We start from the raw sequence: 17,824 nt of genomic DNA, 5'->3' as shown, positions 1-17,824 counted from the left end.
ATTTTGGCGTGTCCAGCAGGTAGTTCCGGCGAGCTCGGCAGGTTGTACCGACGTGTCCGGGACATGGTTCTGGCACGTCTGAGAGATGGTTCCGGCATGCCCGGCAGGTGATTCCGGAGTGTCCGGCATGTGGTTCTGGCACCTCTGAGATGTGGTTCCGGCATGCCCGTCAGGTGGTTACGGAGTGTCTGCCGAGTGGTTCTGGCGTAGCCGGCAGGTGATTCTGGGGTGTCCAGCAGGTGGTTATGGGGAGTGAATCAGGTGGTTCCGGCATACTCGGCAGGTGGTACCGGCGTGTCCGGAACATGGTTCTGGCAAGTCTGAGAGGTGGTTCCGGCAGGCCCGACAGGTGATTCCGGAGTGTTCGCCAAGTGGTTCTGGCGTACCCGGCAGGTGATTTTAGCGTGTCAGGTAGGTGGTTCCTGCGAGTCGAGTAGGTGGTTCCGGCGTGCTCGGCAGGTGGTTCAGGCGGGTCTGGCAGGTGGTTTCGGTCTGTTTGGGGTGTGGTTCCGGCATCTCAGGCACATGGTTCTGGCACGTCTGATAGGTGGTTCCGGCCGGCCCGACAGGTGTTTCCATGGTGTCCGCCAAGTGGTTCTGGCATAGCTGGCAGGTGATGTTGGCGTGACCGGCAGGTGGTTCCAGCCAGCCCGGCAGGTGATTCCGAAGGGTTCACCAAATGGTTGCGGCGTAGCCGGCAAGTGATTTTCGCGTGTCCAGCAGGTGGTTTTGGCGAGTCGAGCAGGTGGTTCTGGCGTGCTCGGCAGGTGCTTCCGGTGTCATTGGCATGTGGTTCCGGCATGTCTGAGAGGTGGTTCCGCCATGCCCGGCAGCTGATTCCAGAGTGTTCGCCAAGTGGTTCTGGCATAGCCGGCAGGTGATTTTGCATGTCCGGCAATGGTTCCGGCGAGTCGAGCCGGTGGTTCCGGCGTGTCCAGCAGGTGGTTCCGGTCTGTCCGGCAGGTGGTTCTGGCGTGTCCGGCACGAGGTTCTGGCACGTCTGAGAGTTGGTTCCGGCATGCCCGACAGGTGATTTCGGAGTGTCCGCCACGTGGTTGTGGCGTACCGGGCAGGTGATTTTGGCGTGTCTGGCAGGTGTTTCTTGCAAGTCGAGCATGTGGCTCAGGCATGATCAGCAGGTGCTTCCGGGGTGTCCTGCACGTGGTTCTGGTGTGTCTGAGAGCTGGTTCTGGCATGTCCGGCAGATGATTCTGGAGTGTCCACCAAGTGGTTGTGGCATACCCGGCAGGTGATTTTAGCGTGTCAGGTAGGTGGTTCCGGCGAGTCGAGTAGGTGGTTCCGGGGTGCTCGGCAGGTGGTTCAGTCGGGTCTGGCAGGTGGTTTCGGTCTGTTCGGGGTGTGGTTCCGGCATCTCAGGCACATGGTTCTGGCACGTCTGAGAGGTGGTTCCCCCCGGCACGACAGGTGTTTCCGGAGTGTCCGCCAAGTGGTTCTGGCGTAGCTGAAAGGTGATGTTGGCGTGACCGGCAGGTGGTTCCAGCCAGCCCGGCAGGTGATTCCGGAGTGTCTGCCGCGTGGTTCTGGCGTAGCCGGCAGGTGATTTTGGCGTGTCCAGCAGGTGGTTCCGGCGAGCTCGGCAGGTGGTACCAGCGTGTCCGGAACATGGTTCTGGCACGTCTGAGAGATGGTTCCGGCATGCCAGGCAGGTGATTCCGGAGTGTCCGGCATGTGGTTCTGGCACCTCTGAGAGGTGGTTCTGGAATGCCTGGCATGTGATTCCGGAGTGTCTGTCGAGTGGTTCTGGCGTAGCCGGCAGTTGATTTTGGCGTGTCCACTAGGTGGTTGTGGGGAGTGGATCAGCTGGTTCCGGCATACTCGGCAGGTTGTACCGGCGTGTCCAGAACATGGTTCTGGCAAGTCTGAGAGGTGGTTCCGGACCGCCCGACAGGTGATTCCGGAGTGTCCGCCAAGTGGTTCTGGCATAGCTGAAAGGTGATGTTGGCGTGACCGGCAGGTGGTTCCATCCAGCCCGGCAGGTGATTCCGGAGTGTCTGTCGAGTGGTTCTGGCGTAGCCGGCAGGTGATTTTGGCGTGTCCAGCAGGTGGTTCCGGCGAGCTCGGCAGGTGGTACCGGCGTGTCCGGAACATGGTTCTGGCACCTCTGAGAGGTGGTTCCGGCATGCCCGGCAGGTGGTTCCGGAGTGTCTGCCGAGTGGTTCTGGCGTAGCCGGCAGGTGATTCTGGCGTGTCCAGCAGGTGGTTCTGGGGAGTGGATCAGGTGGTTCCGGCATACTCGGCAGGTGGTACCGGCGTGTCCGGAACATGGTTCTCGCAAGTCTGAGAGGTGGTTCTGGCATGCCAGACAGGTGATTCCGGAGTGTTCGCCAAGTGGTTCTGGCGTAGCCGGCAGGTCATTTTGCATGTCAGGCGGTGGTTCCGGCGAGTCGAGCCGGTGGTTCCGGCGTAGCCGGCCGTTGATTTTGGCGTGTCCACTAGGTGGTTCTGGGGAGTGGATCAGCTGGTTCCGGCATACTCGGCAGGTGGTACCGCCGTGTCCAGAACACGGTTCTGGCAAGTCTGAGAGGTGGTTCCGGCACGCCCGACAGGTGACTCCGCAGCGTCCGCCAAGTTTTTCTGGCGTACCCGGCAGGTGATTTTGGCATGTCCGACAGGTGTTTCTTGCGAGTCGAGCAGGTGGCTCAGGCATGCTCAGCTGGTGCTTCTGGCGTCCCTGGCACGTGGTTCTGGTGTCTCTGAGAGCTGGTTCTGTGCCGGGGTCCCGCCCCGGCGGAGTCCAGGTTCCTGAGGGATGGACGGCGTCGGCGCGATGAGGGAGGGGAAAATAAAGGGGACGTGAGACTTGGGTTGGTGTTAGCAAGTCCGACTTTACTGTGCACAAGTGTCGTTTATATATTTTTCAGGATTAGTACAGAAATAGTTTTACAAATATTCTCAGAGAGATAAGGAAGTAAGAAACGAGCACAAGAATATTTATTAGCATTCCATTCTATAGAGCATAAGGTTAATGATCGTCTTCTCTGCAATTAACTAGTGTTTGTTGTCTCTAAGCTAAAGGAGATAGGTACCTAGGCGTCTGTTGTAATTCATGGTAAAGTTAAATCAAAGAGAGAAGGTCCAGGCCTCCGGACAGGGCAGCAGCCCGTCTGGTTACATCCTGGTGGAGCCATCCCTGCCTCCCTCAATCATTTACGCCATTAGTGTAGATGGTTAATGGGAACAAAAGGTGACTCCAGGGTGTCTTATCCCCAGGGCTATCTGCATTCTCAGCGGGCAGTTAAACATCTTTACTTTTTCGCGCCCTTTAGGGGGTGGAAGCATTCCTTTGTCTTTTAGATTGTAGAGCTAACGGTCCCTTAAGTACACTGCCGGAGAAAGTATCATATTGTTAGTAAAGTAAAGGGCTGAAAAGCTAAGCTAAACTATAAATCTTCAAGAATAAAAAAGAGAAATAAGTATACACATAAACTTGATAGAAAGCATGCATATAATTCAGAAAATATCGGGGGTGTTGGCCGGCCATCCTTCACCGAGGGGCATTCTTGCACCCCTCGGCCCTTCTACTCACCAATTATTTATTATTTATTGCTTTTAGGAGAAAACCTCTATAACATTTTAACAGAAAGCAGAAGGTCAAGAATAATATATAGATACTTCTTGATCATCCAATTAACCAGCAAACTTAGAAGGACGATGCATATGTATATTTAGACAAAGAACTGGAGGGAGAAGGAAACATTAACCAGATGGAGGCCATAAACCTAATTCGACATCTTATCTGGGCAGGATTCCTTTCTGATTGTCTCACATGGGACTGTGTGCTCCTCCAATAATTAACTGAAAAATATCTTGAAAGTTACCTGCAGGTGGTCACATTCTCTTACTGTATCTAATTTTCCCGGGAGGTAGTGCCTCCCAAGCAGCCACCCAAAGGAGTGAAAACTGGAGGTTAAGAAAGGAAAAGGAATGAAGGGCAATTAGAAGCAGCACAGGTTTCAGAACTATGTGAGGGGCTGGCCGGTTATTCTTCACCAAGGGGCGGCCCTGCACCCCTCGGCGTTAATCGGCTGGACCCTGTCAAACAGCCGATCAAATGATGTAGCCACGGCTCCCAGCATCTCCCCCTTTTTTACTTTTTAAGGCCAACAGATGTAATTCTGCTGAAACCCGACTTATAGAGTTGAATATTAACTTGAGAAAGACTGGAAAAAGGCAAAGACAAATCATTAGAGCACCAATGGTGACAGCAATATTAACAATAAAGGAGCTCCAATTTTTCTCCCCTACAAAAGAGGTCAGAGAGGTGAAAAGGTTGGTGGCCACTTCAGAGGCAGAAAAGGATTCTTCAGCCTGATTAATATTATTAATTTGTCTATGTAAGTCACAAATGTCTAGACTAAAGTCTGAATGGTTCCATATTCCCTGGATATGATTTTTAATTTTTTCCCAAGAGTGTAGAGATTGATTTACCTTAAGAGGAGTCACACAGATCCATCTATAGGACACATGACAACGCAAGGCCAATCTAACCTTCAAATTTGTAAGTTCTTGTCCTATCTGTAATATTGCCTCTTCCAGAGTGTTTACCTTTGCCTCCAGTTTTTCGTCTATTATTTCTTGGGTAGTTAGGGCAAGAGTGGTATTCTTAGAAAGATCGTCTACATAAGAGGCAGTATGTATTTGTTTAGTCAGCGCTACAGCAGATACAGTGAGAGAGGTTGCTAATGCAATCAAGGCTGAGATACCCCATATTAAAGCAGAGATAAACCGGCGGGGGCGCTGTAAAAGATCAGTAGCCTGTTTCAAAGTAAGCAATCCAACATCATCATACCAGGGTTCAGACAAATGAACGGGTAGCATAAGATAGGGGGGTTGTTGTAATATGATTACAGCTCGTACCTCTATATCAGGGCTCAAACAATTAGTTAAAAATACAATCTGGACAGGAGATATCATAACGAGAATTATTAAAAGAGATAGACATAGCAAAACTGTGTACAGGAAAGGCCAAGAAATCATAAGGGGCCAGGACACAGGCCTTAACCTTATATAACTGTGATACTGTTGGTCTAATCAATACAACATTCTGTAAAGCGGCTATGGCCTGGCACAAGTGTGGTTGAATTTTGCCAGAGTCAGTAGAAAGAATAGGAGGGCAGAGGCGAGTGCGGACGGGGAGCCAGACGTTTAGAAGGTTTCTCGCGGAGTGAAAGTCGTCTCATCTGGGCTACTGGGGGAGATTCATCATCTATCTTGACTCGGAAGCTGGGGCTCGTCTGCCTTGGTGGAGGTGGGGGCAGAGGCTGCTTGCGGTACATGTCGAATCAGATGATCAGGAATCCACAAGGAGATGAAGCGTCCTGTGGAAATATGCAAACATATCCTCGACCGACAGTTAAGAGAATATCAGGACCTTTCCACTGTCCTGTAAGCAGGTCCTTCCATTTGACCTGTAGTAAAATATTTTGTTTATTATCATTCCAATGTCTCATCATAGGTGACTCACCATGAAAATCTAAATTGAGAAAATTTATCACAAACAGAGCATGACTTAGTAAAAGACGGGGAGAGCTATATTTGAGCTCTCCTCCTTGTAATTTTTCCAATTGTTGTTTTGGGGGGCTCAGATAGGGAGGAAAAGACAAACGTTTCAATTTTGTTTATAAATTGCTGTAAGTCATAGTTCTTTAAGAGAATACAGAAAAAGATTTTCTTAACTCTGGAAAAAAGCAAAATATTAAAAATCAGTAATATCTCAATTAAAAAGTCATAAAAATTATAATCATCCCTATCAGTTTATTCTGTCCTGTGTAATTGGTTCTTGATCTTAATCTTCTGTCAGCAGTTTGTGAGGTCATCAGTTTCTCTGTTGGAGTTCTGTAATTTTTACCCAGTTTAGTTTTACAATCTGAGCGTTTATTAGAAACCTGTATTCTAGAGTGTTAGAGTCCTTTCCATGAATTTTCCTGAAGATGAGACATATTTGCAAAAGCAAAAAATAGAGTAAAACAATAACTGACTGTAAACAATAAAAGACTTAAAAATGATGATTGACAGAGAAACTTGGTTATCTCTGTGATATACAACACCTTAAACTAATAATTAGAATTATGGCTGATAGCCAGGATAGATCAGAATTTAGGCATGTATATAATTTCTAAAACACTTATATCAGTAACATTTACCCACATACTACCAACCAAGAAAGATTATTATCACTTTATCTGACAATTTTTCCCATGTAACTTTGGACCAAATAAGCCTGATTAGTTTAGAATTAACAAAACAGATTTGTCTTTTAGGTAGAGTTAGAAACCATTTGTTCCCAATAATGATGTTTAGATTACCCACAAGAACTTTGAGACATTAGACAAACAGCTATCATTTAAAGTTATTATGCTGACAAATTTCTAACAGACAACATGAACTTATTTGACTAGGAAACCCAGGCTGCATATTTGCATATGCAGTGCTAACTCTGAGGACATATCCAAACATTTCAATCAAACCAACAAACTTAAGTTTTCATTAACCAAAGGTTAATCCATATCATCTTAAAAGACAGTGGGTTAATTTCTATTGTATTTAGAATTTATGTGAGCACTTAATTTAAGCCAATTAAACAGAACTCTTAGTATTGGCCATATCACCCGGAGGTAAAAATATCACACACATATAGACACACAGACACAGAGCCTTCACACCTATTGTTTTAAAAATCACTGCCATCAATCAGGTAATGAGTCAATCTCCAAGAGAGGGCACCCCACTTGGTTGCCAGGGTGATCAGGCCCGGAAACCAGAGGGGGGGGCGCTCCCAGAGGTGGAGACTATGACATTTTAAAGATTTCTTTGTTTCTCAATTGCAAAGCTCAAAAGGAGCCAAAATGGTCACTGTAACTTTAAGAGAGAGGAAAGAAAAGGTTCCATTAACTTGAAAATCTCCTGAACCTAGGGCAGCGTCCTACTTGTTCTGCCTGTGAGATTCCTATAGCAAGGGGTGATGGGGGCTTCCCCCAGCATGTATCTCTTGTCCCCCTGCATGCATCTCTTGTATACCTTCCCTATTATGCCTGGCAGTCATAAGTGCCTGGTGAATGATTCCCAGGATAAAGGGATAGAGAAAAACAGTGAGGAACTTTCCGCCAGTCTGGGGGACATTCTACCCAATTGCAGCCTGGAGCCATTCTCCCAAGAAGGGGTTCCCATACTCCACCAAAGGTTAGAGTTTGGTACTTTCCTTGAACTGGAGTCCCGATTGGGACTTTTCCCGCAGTTCAGAGTATGGTCAGGTGCCAGAGGGAGGGGTCCCATTCCAGCCTTAGGAAAAGAAACCTTCCACGGGAGTCTTGGAGATTGGCAGCCGTCCTAATGACTTAAGTGGCCGACCCGTGCCCATGTAAAATTTGTCTATTAGAGATAGAGTCAGGAAGGAATGGATTAATTCATTTTCCATCACCCTCAGGCTTAAGGTACTGATTCTCTTCAGGCTGAATGCCACAATTTGCCCCATAGAGTAGCCATGGGCAGCAAAAGTGGATTCATACAGCTGTCCGAGAAGGTTCCCTATGGAGCAGTGAATTTAGATCCATCCTTGAAAAAGAGAAAGTCACAAGGAAAAAATAGGGCACTTACCAGAACTTGAGCTCACAAGCCGATGAAGCAAGTCCACCAGAAATGATGCAGGGTTGGTGAGCCGAGGAGTAGAGAAAGATTTCCTGGGCTCTCAAGATTTGGTGGCAGTGCTCTTTTATTTAGAGAATAGCGTGGAATAGCATGGGGACAGGACCCATGGGCAGGCAGAGCTGCTGCGTGGTGACAGGACCCACGGCCAGAACTTAACAGGTCTTGCTCTTATAATGTTGCACAAGGAAGTATTCCCAGTTAGACATTTTAAAACATACTTAGGCAAAGTTGATATAACCTCTTTATAAAGAAAATCAGCTTCTAAGTTGTGTTCCCACTATCATCCAGGTTTCCAAATTAACAGTTTCCTCTTCGGGGAACCAGGGACATTGTTCTTGTAAAAATGTAGGAATGTAGAAATCTGTCCCAAAGAGGCTTTTATGTCTCTTTTTTGCAAGCATACATGTTATTATTTCTATACAGAGCCTTCTTTCTTTAGACTCAGTATGGCCCAAAACTTCTCAAAATTCTTAATACTTCTTATTCTTCCTAACCTTATTTCACCCTCCCTTTCCGGAGAGGGACTAAAACTTCTCTATTATTATTATTATTATTTTTTTTTTTTTTTATTTCACTCTCCCTTTCTAGACAGGGGCAAAAACTTCTCAATTATTATTATTATTATTATTATTTTTTTTTATTTCACTCTCCCTTTCTAGAGAGGGGCAGAAACTTCTCAATTATTATTATTATTATTATTATTATTATTATTATTTCACTCTCCCTTTCTAGTGAGGGGCAGAAACTTCTCAATTATTATTATTATTATTATTATTATTATTATTATTTCACTCTCCCTTTCTAGAGAGGGGCAAAAACTTCTCAATTATTATTATTATTATTATTATTATTATTTTTTATTTCACTCTCCCTTTCTAGAGAGGGCCAAAAACTTCTCAAAGTTCTTAACACCTACTACCCTTCTGTCCTTTCCTCACTCTCCCTTTGGCAGAGAGGGGCTAAAGGGGGCTCTTCTTTCCAGCCCTGGGTAGGATCCTATCCGTCCCGAGAAGTGGGGGGAACTTACCCTTCAGGTCCCTGTTCGGGCGCCACTTGCCGGGGTCCCGCCCCGGCGGAGTCCAGGTTCCTGAGGGATGGACGGCGTCGGCGCGATGAGGGAGGGGAAAATAAAGGGGACGTGAGACTTGGGTTGGTGTTAGCAAGTCCGACTTTACTGTGCACAAGTGTCGTTTATATATTTTTCAGGATTAGTACAGAAATAGTTTTACAAATATTCTCAGAGAGATAAGGAAGTAAGAAACGAGCACAAGAATATTTATTAGCATTCCATTCTATAGAGCATAAGGTTAATGATCGTCTTCTCTGCAATTAACTAGTGTTTGTTGTCTCTAAGCTAAAGGAGATAGGTACCTAGGCGTCTGTTGTAATTCATGGTAAAGTTAAATCAAAGAGAGAAGGTCCAGGCCTCCGGACAGGGCAGCAGCCCGTCTGGTTACATCCTGGTGGAGCCATCCCTGCCTCCCTCAATCATTTACGCCATTAGTGTAGATGGTTAATGGGAACAAAAGGTGACTCCAGGGTGTCTTATCCCCAGGGCTATCTGCATTCTCAGCGGGCAGTTAAACATCTTTACTTTTTCGCGCCCTTTAGGGGGTGGAAGCATTCCTTTGTCTTTTAGATTGTAGAGCTAACGGTCCCTTAAGTACACTGCCGGAGAAAGTATCATATTGTTAGTAAAGTAAAGGGCTGAAAAGCTAAGCTAAACTATAAATCTTCAAGAATAAAAAAGAGAAATAAGTATACACATAAACTTGATAGAAAGCATGCATATAATTCAGAAAATATCGGGGGTGTTGGCCGGCCATCCTTCACCGAGGGGCATTCTTGCACCCCTCGGCCCTTCTACTCACCAATTATTTATTATTTATTGCTTTTAGGAGAAAACCTCTATAACATTTTAACAGAAAGCAGAAGGTCAAGAATAATATATAGATACTTCTTGATCATCCAATTAACCAGCAAACTTAGAAGGACGATGCATATGTATATTTAGACAAAGAACTGGAGGGAGAAGGAAACATTAACCAGATGGAGGCCATAAACCTAATTCGACATCTTATCTGGGCAGGATTCCTTTCTGATTGTCTCACATGGGACTGTGTGCTCCTCCAATAATTAACTGAAAAATATCTTGAAAGTTACCTGCAGGTGGTCACATTCTCTTACTGTATCTAATTTTCCCGGGAGGTAGTGCCTCCCAAGCAGCCACCCAAAGGAGTGAAAACTGGAGGTTAAGAAAGGAAAAGGAATGAAGGGCAATTAGAAGCAGCACAGGTTTCAGAACTATGTGAGGGGCTGGCCGGTTATTCTTCACCAAGGGGCGGCCCTGCACCCCTCGGCGTTAATCGGCTGGACCCTGTCAAACAGCCGATCAAATGATGTAGCCACGGCTCCCAGCAGTTCTGGCATGTCCGGCAGATGATTCCGGAGTGTCCACCAAGTGGTTCTGGTAGACATGGCAGGTGATTTTGGCGTGTCAGGAAGGTGGTTCCGGCTAGTTGAGCAGGTGGATCAGGCATGCTCGCCAGGGGGTTCAGGCGGGTCTGGCAGGTGGTTTCGGTGTGTTCGGGGAGTGGTTCCGGCATCTCAGGCACATGGCTCTCGCACGTCTGAGAGGTGGTTCCGGCCGGCCCGACAGGTATTTCCGGAGTGTCCGCCAAGTGGTTCTGGCGTAGCTGAAAGGTGATGTTAGCGTGACCGGCACGTGGTTCCAGCCAGCCCCGCAGGTGATTCCGCAGTGTCTGCCGCGTGGTTCTGGCGTAGCCGACAGGTGATTTTTTCGCGTCCAGCAGGTGGTTCCGGCGAGCTCGGCAGGTGGTACCGGCGTGTCCGAAACATGGTTCTGGCACGTCTGAGAGATGGTTCCGGCATGCCCGGCAGGTGATTCCGGAGTGTCCGGCATGTGGTTCTGGCACCTCTGAGACGTGGTTCCGGCATGCTCGGCAGGTGATACCGGAGTGTCCGGCATTTGGTTTTGGCACCTCTGAGAGGTGGTTCCGGAATGCCTGGCATGTGATTCCGGAGTGTCTGCCGAGTGGTTCTGGCGTATCCGGCAGTTGATTTTGGCGTGTCCACTATGTGGTTCTGGGGAGTGGAGTGGCTGGTTCCGGCATACTCGGCAGGTGGTACCGGCGTGTCCAGAACATGGTTATGGCAAGTCTGAGAGGTGGTTCCGGCACGCCCGACAGTTGATTCCGCAGCGTCCGCCAAGTGTTTCTGACGTACCTGGCAGGTGATTTTGGCATGTCCGACAGGTGTTTCTTGCGAGTCGAGCAGGTGGCTCAGGCATGCTCAGCTGGTGCTTCCGGCGTCTCTGGCACGTGGTTCTGGTGTGTCTGAGAGCTGGTTCCGGCACGTCCGGCAGATGATTCCGGAGTGTCCACCAAGTGGTTCTGGTATACCTGGCAGGTGATTTTGGCGTGTCAGGAAGGTGGTTCAGGCTAGTTGAGCAGGTGGATCAGGCGTGCTCGCTAGGGGGTTCAGGCGGGTCTGGCAGGTGGTTTCGGTCTGTTCGGGGAGTGGTTCCGGCATCTCAGGCACATGGTTCTGGCACGTCTGAGAGGTGGTTCAAGCCAGCCCGGCAGGTGATTCCGGAGTGTCTGCCGCGTGGTTCTGGCGTAGCTGGCAGGTGATTTTGGCGTGTCCAGCAGGTGGTTCCGGCGAGCTCGGCTGGTGGTACCGGCGTGTCCGGAACATGGTTATGGCACGTCTGAGAGATGGTTCCGGCATGCCCGGCAGGTGATTCCGGAGTGTCCGGCATGTGGTTCTGGCACCTCTGAGAGGTGGTTCCGGCATGCCCGGCAGGTGGTTCCGGAGTGTCTGCCGAGTGGTTCTGGCGTAGCCGGCAGGTGATTCTGGCGTGTCCAGCGGGTGGTTCTGGGGAGTGTATCAGGTGGTTCCGGCATACTCGGCAGGTTGTAACGGCGTGTCCGGAACATGCTTCTGGCAAGTCTGAGAGGTGGTTCCGGCATGCCCGACAGGTGATTCCGGAGTGTTGGCCAAGTGGTTATGGCGTCGCGGGCAGGTCATTTTGCATGTCCGGCGGTGGTTCCGGCGACTCGAGCCAGTGGTTACGGCGTGTCCAGCAGGTCGCTCCGGTCTGTCCGGCAGGTGGTTCTGGCGTGTCCGGCACGAGGTTCTGGCACGACTGAGATTTGGTTCTGGCATGCCCGGCAGGTGATTCCGGAGTGTCCGGCATGTGGTTCTGGCACCTCTGAGAGGTGGTTACGGCATGCCCGGCAGGTGATACCGGAGTGTTCACCAAGTGTTTCTGGCGTAGCTGACAGGTGATTTTGCATGTCCGGCAATGGTTCCGGCGAGTCGAGCCGGTGGTTCCGGAATGTCCGGCAGGTGGTTCCGGCATGTCCGGCAGGTGGTTCCGGCATGTCCAGCACGTGGTTCCAGCATGCCCGGCAGGTGATTCGGGAGTGTCCGGCATGTGGTTCTGGCACCTCTGAGAGGTGGTTCCGGCATGCCCGGCAGGTGATACCGGAGTCTCCGGCATTTGGTTCTGGCACCTCTGAGAGGTGGTTCCGGAATGCCTGGCCTGTGATTCCGGAGTGTCTGCCGAGTGGTTCTGGTGTAGCCGGCAGTTGATTTTGGCGTGTCCACTAGGTGGTTCTGGGGAGTGCATCAGCTGGTTCCGGCATACTCAGCAGGTGGTACCGGTGTGTCCGGAACATGGTTCTGGCAAGTCTGAGAGGTGGTTCCGGCACGCCCGACAGGTGATTCCGGAGCGTCCGCCAAGTGTTTCTGGCGTACCCGGCAGGTGATTTTGGCATGTCCGACAGGTGTATCTTGCGAGTCGAGCAGGTGGCTGAGGCATGCTCAGCTGGTGCTTCCGGCGTCTCTGGCACGTGGTTCTGGTGTGTCTGAGAGCTGGTTCTGGCATGTCCGGCAGATGATTCCGGAGTGTCCACCAAGTGGTTCTTGTATACCTGGCAGGTTATTTTGGCATGTCAGAAAGTTGGTTCCGGCTAGTTGAGCAGGTGGATCAGGCGTGCTTGCCAGTGGGTTCACGCGGGTCTGGCAGGTGGTTTCGGTCTGTTCGGGGAGTCGTTCCGGCATCTCAGGCTCATGGTTCTGGCACGTCTGAGAGGTGGTTCCCGCCGGCCCGACAGGTGTTTCCATGGTTTCCGCCAAGTGGTTCTGGCATAGCTGGCAGGTGATGTTGGCGTGACCAGCACTTGGTTCCAGCCAGCCCGGCAGGTGATTCCGGAGTGTCTGCCGTGTGGTTTTGGCGTAGCTGGCAGGTGATTTTGGCGTGTCCAGCAGGTGGTTCCGGCGAGCTCGGTAGGTGGTACCAGCGTGTCCGAAACATGGTTCTGGCACGTCTGAGAGATGGTTCCGGCATGCGCAGCAGGTGATTCCGGAGTGTCCGGCATGTGGTTCTGGCACCTCTGAGAGGTGGTTCCGGCATGCCCGGCAGGTGGTTCCGGAGTGTCTGCCGAGTGGTTCTGGCGTAGTCGGCAGGTGAGTCTGGCGTGTCCAGCAGGTGGTTCTGGCTAGTGGATCAGGTGGTTCCGGCATACTCGGCAGGTGGTACCGGCGTGTCCGGAACATGGTTCTGGCAAGTCTGAGAGGCGGTTCCGGCATGCCCGACAGGTGATTCCGGAGTGTTCGCCAAGTGGTTCTGGCGTAGCCGGCAGGTCATTTTGCATGTCCGGCCGTGGTTCCGGCTACTCGAGCTGGTGGTTCCGGCGTGCTCGGCAGGTGGTTCAGGCGGGTCTGGCAGGTGGTTTCGGTCTGTTCGGGGTGTGGTTCCGGCATCTCAGGCACATGGTTCTGGCACGTCTGATAGGTGGTTCCGGCCGGGCCGACAGGTGTTTCCATGGTGTCCGCCAAGTGGTTCTGGCATAGCTGGCAGGTGATGTTGGCGTGACCGGCAGGTGGTTCCAGCCAGCCCGGCAGGTGATTCCGAAGTGTTCACCAAATGGTTGTGGCCTAGCCGGCAGGTGATTTCGGCGTGTCCAGCAGGTGGTTTTGGCGAGTCGAGCAGGTGGTTCTGGCGTGCCGGCTGGTGATACCGGAGTCTCCGGCATTTGGTTCTGGCACCTCTGAGAGGTGGTTCCGGAATGCCTGGCATGTGATTCCGGAGTTTCTGCCGAGTGGTTCTGGCATAGTCGGCAGATGATTTTGGCGTGTCCAGAAGGTGGTTTTGGCAAGTCGAGCAGGTGGTTCTGGCGTGCTCGGCAGGTGCTTCCGGTGTCATTGGCATCTGGTTCCGGCATGTCTGAGAGGTGGTTCCGCCATGCCCGGCAGCTGATTCCGGAGTGTTCGCCAAGTGGTTCTGGCGTAGCCGGCAGGTGATTTTGCATGTCCGGCAATGGTTCCGGTGAGTCGAGCCGGTGGTTCCGGCATGTCCGGCAGGTGGTTCCGGCATGCCCGGCAGGTGATTCCGGAGTGTCTGGCATGTGGTTCTGGCACCTCTGAGAGGTGGTTCCGGCATGCCCGGCAGGTGATACCAGAGTGTTCGCCAAGTGGTTCTGGAGTAGCCGGCAGGTGATTTTGCATGTCCGGCAATGGTTCCGGCGAGTCGAGCCGGTGGTTCCGGCATGTCCGGCAGGTGGTTCCGGCATGCCCGGCAGGTGATTCCGGAGTGTCTGGCATGTGGTTCTGGCACCTCTGAGAGGTGGTTCCGGCATGCCCGGCAGGTGGTTCCGGAGTGTCTGCCGAGTGGTTCTGGCGTAGCCGGCAGGTGATTCTGGCGTGTCCAGCAGGTTGTTCTGGGGAGTGGATCAGGTGGTTCCGGCATACTCGGCAGGTGGTACCGGTGTGTCCGGAACATGGTTCTGGCAAGTCTGAGAGGTGGTTCTGGCATGCCCGACAGGTAATTCCGGAGTGTTCACCAAGTGGTTCTAGCGTAGCCGGCAGGTCATTTTGCATGTCCGGCGGTGGTTCCTGCGAGTCGAGCCGGTGGTTCCAGCGTGTCCAGCAGGTGGTTCCGGTCTCTCAGGCAGGTGGTTCTGGCGTCTCCGGCACGAGGTTCTGGCACGTCTGAGAGTTGGTTCCGTCATGCCCGACAGGTGATTCCAGAGTGTCCGCCAGGTGGTTCTGGCGTACCCGGCAGGTGATGTTGGCGTGTCTGGCAGGTGTTTCTTGCAAGTCGAGCATTTGGCTCAGGCATGATCAGCAGGTGCTTCCGGCGTGTCCGGCCCGTGGTTCTGGTGTGTCTGAGAGCTGGTTCTGGCATGTCCGGCAGATGATTCCGGAGTGTCCACCAAGTGGTTGTGGCATACCCGGCAGGTGATTTTAGCGTGTCAGGTAGGTGGTTGCGGCGAGTCGAGTAGGTGGTTCCTGCGTGCTCGGCAGGTGGTTCAGGCGGGTCTGGCAGGTGGTTTCGGTCTGTTCGGGGTGTGGTTCCGGCATCTCAGGCACATGGTTCTGGCACGTCTGATAGGTGGTTCCGGCCGGGCCGACAGGTGTTTCCATGGTGTCCGCAAAGTGGTTCTGGCATTGCTGGCAGGTGATGTTGGCGTGACCGGCAGGTGGTTCCAGCCAGCCCGGCAGGTGATTCCGAAGAGTTCACCAAATGGTTGTGGCGTAGCCGGCAGGTGATTTTGGCGTGTCCAGCAGGTGGTTTTGGCGAGTAGAGCAGGTGGTTCTGGCGTGCTCGGCAGGTGCTTCCGGTGTCATTGGCATGTGGTTCCGGCATGTCTGAAAGGTGGTTCCGCCATGCCCGGCAGGTGATTCCGGAGTGTTCGCCAAGTGGTTCTGGCATAGCCGGCAGGTGATTTTGCATGTCCGGCAATGGTTCCTGCGAGTCGAGCCGGTGGTTCTGGAACGTCGGGCAGGTGGTTCCGACATGTCCGGCAAGTGGTTCCAGCATGTTTAGCACCTGGTTCCAGCATGCCCGGCAGGTGATACCGGAGTGTCCGGCATTTGGTTCTGGCACCTCTGAGAGGTGGTTCCGGAATGCCTGGCATGTGATTCCGGAGTGTCTGCCGAGTGGTACTGGCGTAGCCGGCAGTTGATTTTGGCGTGTCCACTAGGTGGTTCTGGGGAGTGGAGCAGCTGGTTCCAGCATACTCGGCAGGTGGTACCGGCGTGTCCACAACATGGTTCTGGCAAGTCTGAGAGGTGGTTCCGGCACGCCCGACAGGTGATTCCGGAGCATCCGCCAAGTGTTTCTGGCGTACCCGACAGGTGATTTTGGCATGTCCGACAGGTGTTTCTTGCGAGACGAGCAGGTGGCTCAGGCATGCTCAGCTGGTGCTTCTGGCGTCTCTGGCACGTGGTTCTGGTGTGTCTGAGAGCTGGTTCTGGCATGTCCGGCAGATGATTCCGGAGTGTCCACCAAGTGGTTCTGGTGGACCTGGCAGGTGATTTTGGCGTGTCAGGAAGGTGGTTCCGGCTAGTTGAGCAGGTGGATCAGGCATGCTCGCCAGGGGGTTCAGGCGGGTCTGGCAGGTGGTTTCGGTCTGTTCGGGGAGTGGTTCCGGCATCTCAGGCTCATGGTTCTGGCACGTCTGAGATGTGGTTCCGGTCGGCCCTACAGCTGATTCCGGAGTGTCCGCCAAGTGGTTCCGGCGTAGCTGAAAGGTGATGTTGGCGTGACCGGCAGGTGGTTCCAGCCAGCCCGGCAGGTCATTACGGAGTGTCTGCTGAATGGTTCTGGCGTAGCCGGCAGGTGATTTTGGCGTGTCCAGCAGGTAGTTCCGGCGAGCTCGGCAGGTTGTACCGGCGTGTCCGGAACATGGTTCTGGCACGTCTGAAAGATGGTTCCGGCATGCCCGGCAGGTGATTCCGGAGTGTCCGGCATGTGGTTCTGGCACCTCTGAGATGTGGTTCCGGCATGCCCGGCAGGTGGTGACGGAGTGTCTGCCGAGTGGTTCTGGCGTAGCCTTCAGGTGATTCTGGGGTGTCCAGCAGGTGGTTCTGGGGAGTGAATCAGGTGGTTCCGGCATACTCGGCAGGTGGTACCGGCGTTTCCGGAACATGGTTCTGGCAAGTCTGAGAGGTGGTTCCGGCAGGCCCGACAGGTGATTCCGGAGTGTTCGCCAAGTGGTTGAGGCGTACCCGGCAGGTGATTTTAGCGTGTCAGGTAGGTGGTTCCAGCGAGTCGAGTAGGTGGTTCCGGCGTGCTCGGCAGGTGGTTCAGGCGGGTCTGGCAGGTGGTTTCGGTCTGTTCGGGGTGTGGTTCCGGCATCTCAGGCACATGGTTCTGGCACGTCTGATAGGTGGTTCCGGCCGGCCGGACAGGTGTTTCCATGGTGTCCGCCAATTGGTTCTGGCATAGCTGGCAGGTGATGTTGGCGTGACCGGCAGGTGGTTCCAGCCAGCCCGGAGGGTGATTCCGGAGTGTCTGCCGCGTGGTTCTGGCGTAGCTGGCAGGTGATTTTGACGTGTCCAGCAGGTGGTTCCGGCGAGTTCGGCAGGTGGTACCGGCGTGTCCGGAACATGGTTCTGGCACGTCTGAGAGATGGTTCCGGCATGCCCGGCAGGTAATTCCGGAGTGTCCGGCATGTGGTTCTGGCACCTCTGAGAGGTGGTTCCGGCATGCCCGGCAGGTGGTTCCGGAGTGTCTGCCGAGTGGTTCTGGCGTAGCCGGCAGGTGATTCTGGCGTGTCCAGCAGGTTGTTCTGGGGAGTGTATCAGGTGGTTCCGGCATACTCGGCAGGTGGTACTGGTGTGTCCGGAACATGGTTCTGGCAAGTCTGAGAGGTGGTTCTGGCATGCCCGACAGGTGATTCCGGAGTGTTCGCCAAGTGGTTCTGGCGTAGCCGGCAGGTCATTTTGCATGTCCGGCGGTGGGTCCGGCGAGTCGAGCCGGTGGTTCCAGCGTGTCCAGCAGGTGGTTCCGGTCTCTCCGGCAGGTGGTTCTGGCGTCTCCGGCACGAGGTTCTGGCACGTCTGAGAGTTGGTTCCGGCATGCCCGACAGGTGATTCCAGAGTGTCCGCCAGGTGGTTCTGGCGTACCCGGCAGGTGATTTTGGCATGTCTGGCAGGTGTTTCTTGCAAGTCGAGCATTTGGCTCAGGCATGATCAGCAGGTGCTTCCGGCGTGTCCGGCCCGTGGTTCTGGTGTGTCTGAGAGCTGGTTCTGGCATGTCCGGCAGATGATTCCGGAGTGTCCACCAAGTGGTTGTGGCATACCCGGCAGGTGATTTTAGCGTGTCAGGTAGGTGGTTGCGGCGAGT

At 52.7% G+C, this 17,824-nt stretch overlaps 1 long non-coding RNA gene across 1 annotated transcript; it reads right to left on the bottom strand.

The window, feature by feature from the left end:
- Positions 1-2,826: 2,826 nt before the first annotated feature.
- LOC138917789 (uncharacterized) lies at positions 2,827-8,755 on the bottom strand. Its single transcript, XR_011426220.1, has 2 exons — positions 8,693-8,755; positions 2,827-5,339 (listed from the first exon to the last, which is right to left on the bottom strand). It is a non-coding gene; the product is annotated as an uncharacterized lncRNA (long non-coding RNA).
- Between the last annotated feature and the right edge of the window lie 9,069 nt (positions 8,756-17,824).

Source organism: Equus caballus, chromosome 15 (assembly GCF_041296265.1).
Source record: "Equus caballus isolate H_3958 breed thoroughbred chromosome 15, TB-T2T, whole genome shotgun sequence".
NCBI classification, from domain to species: Eukaryota; Metazoa; Chordata; class Mammalia; order Perissodactyla; family Equidae; genus Equus; species Equus caballus.
Note: the sequence above shows the minus strand (reverse complement) of the source record. Positions and strands in the feature narration are given on the sequence as shown.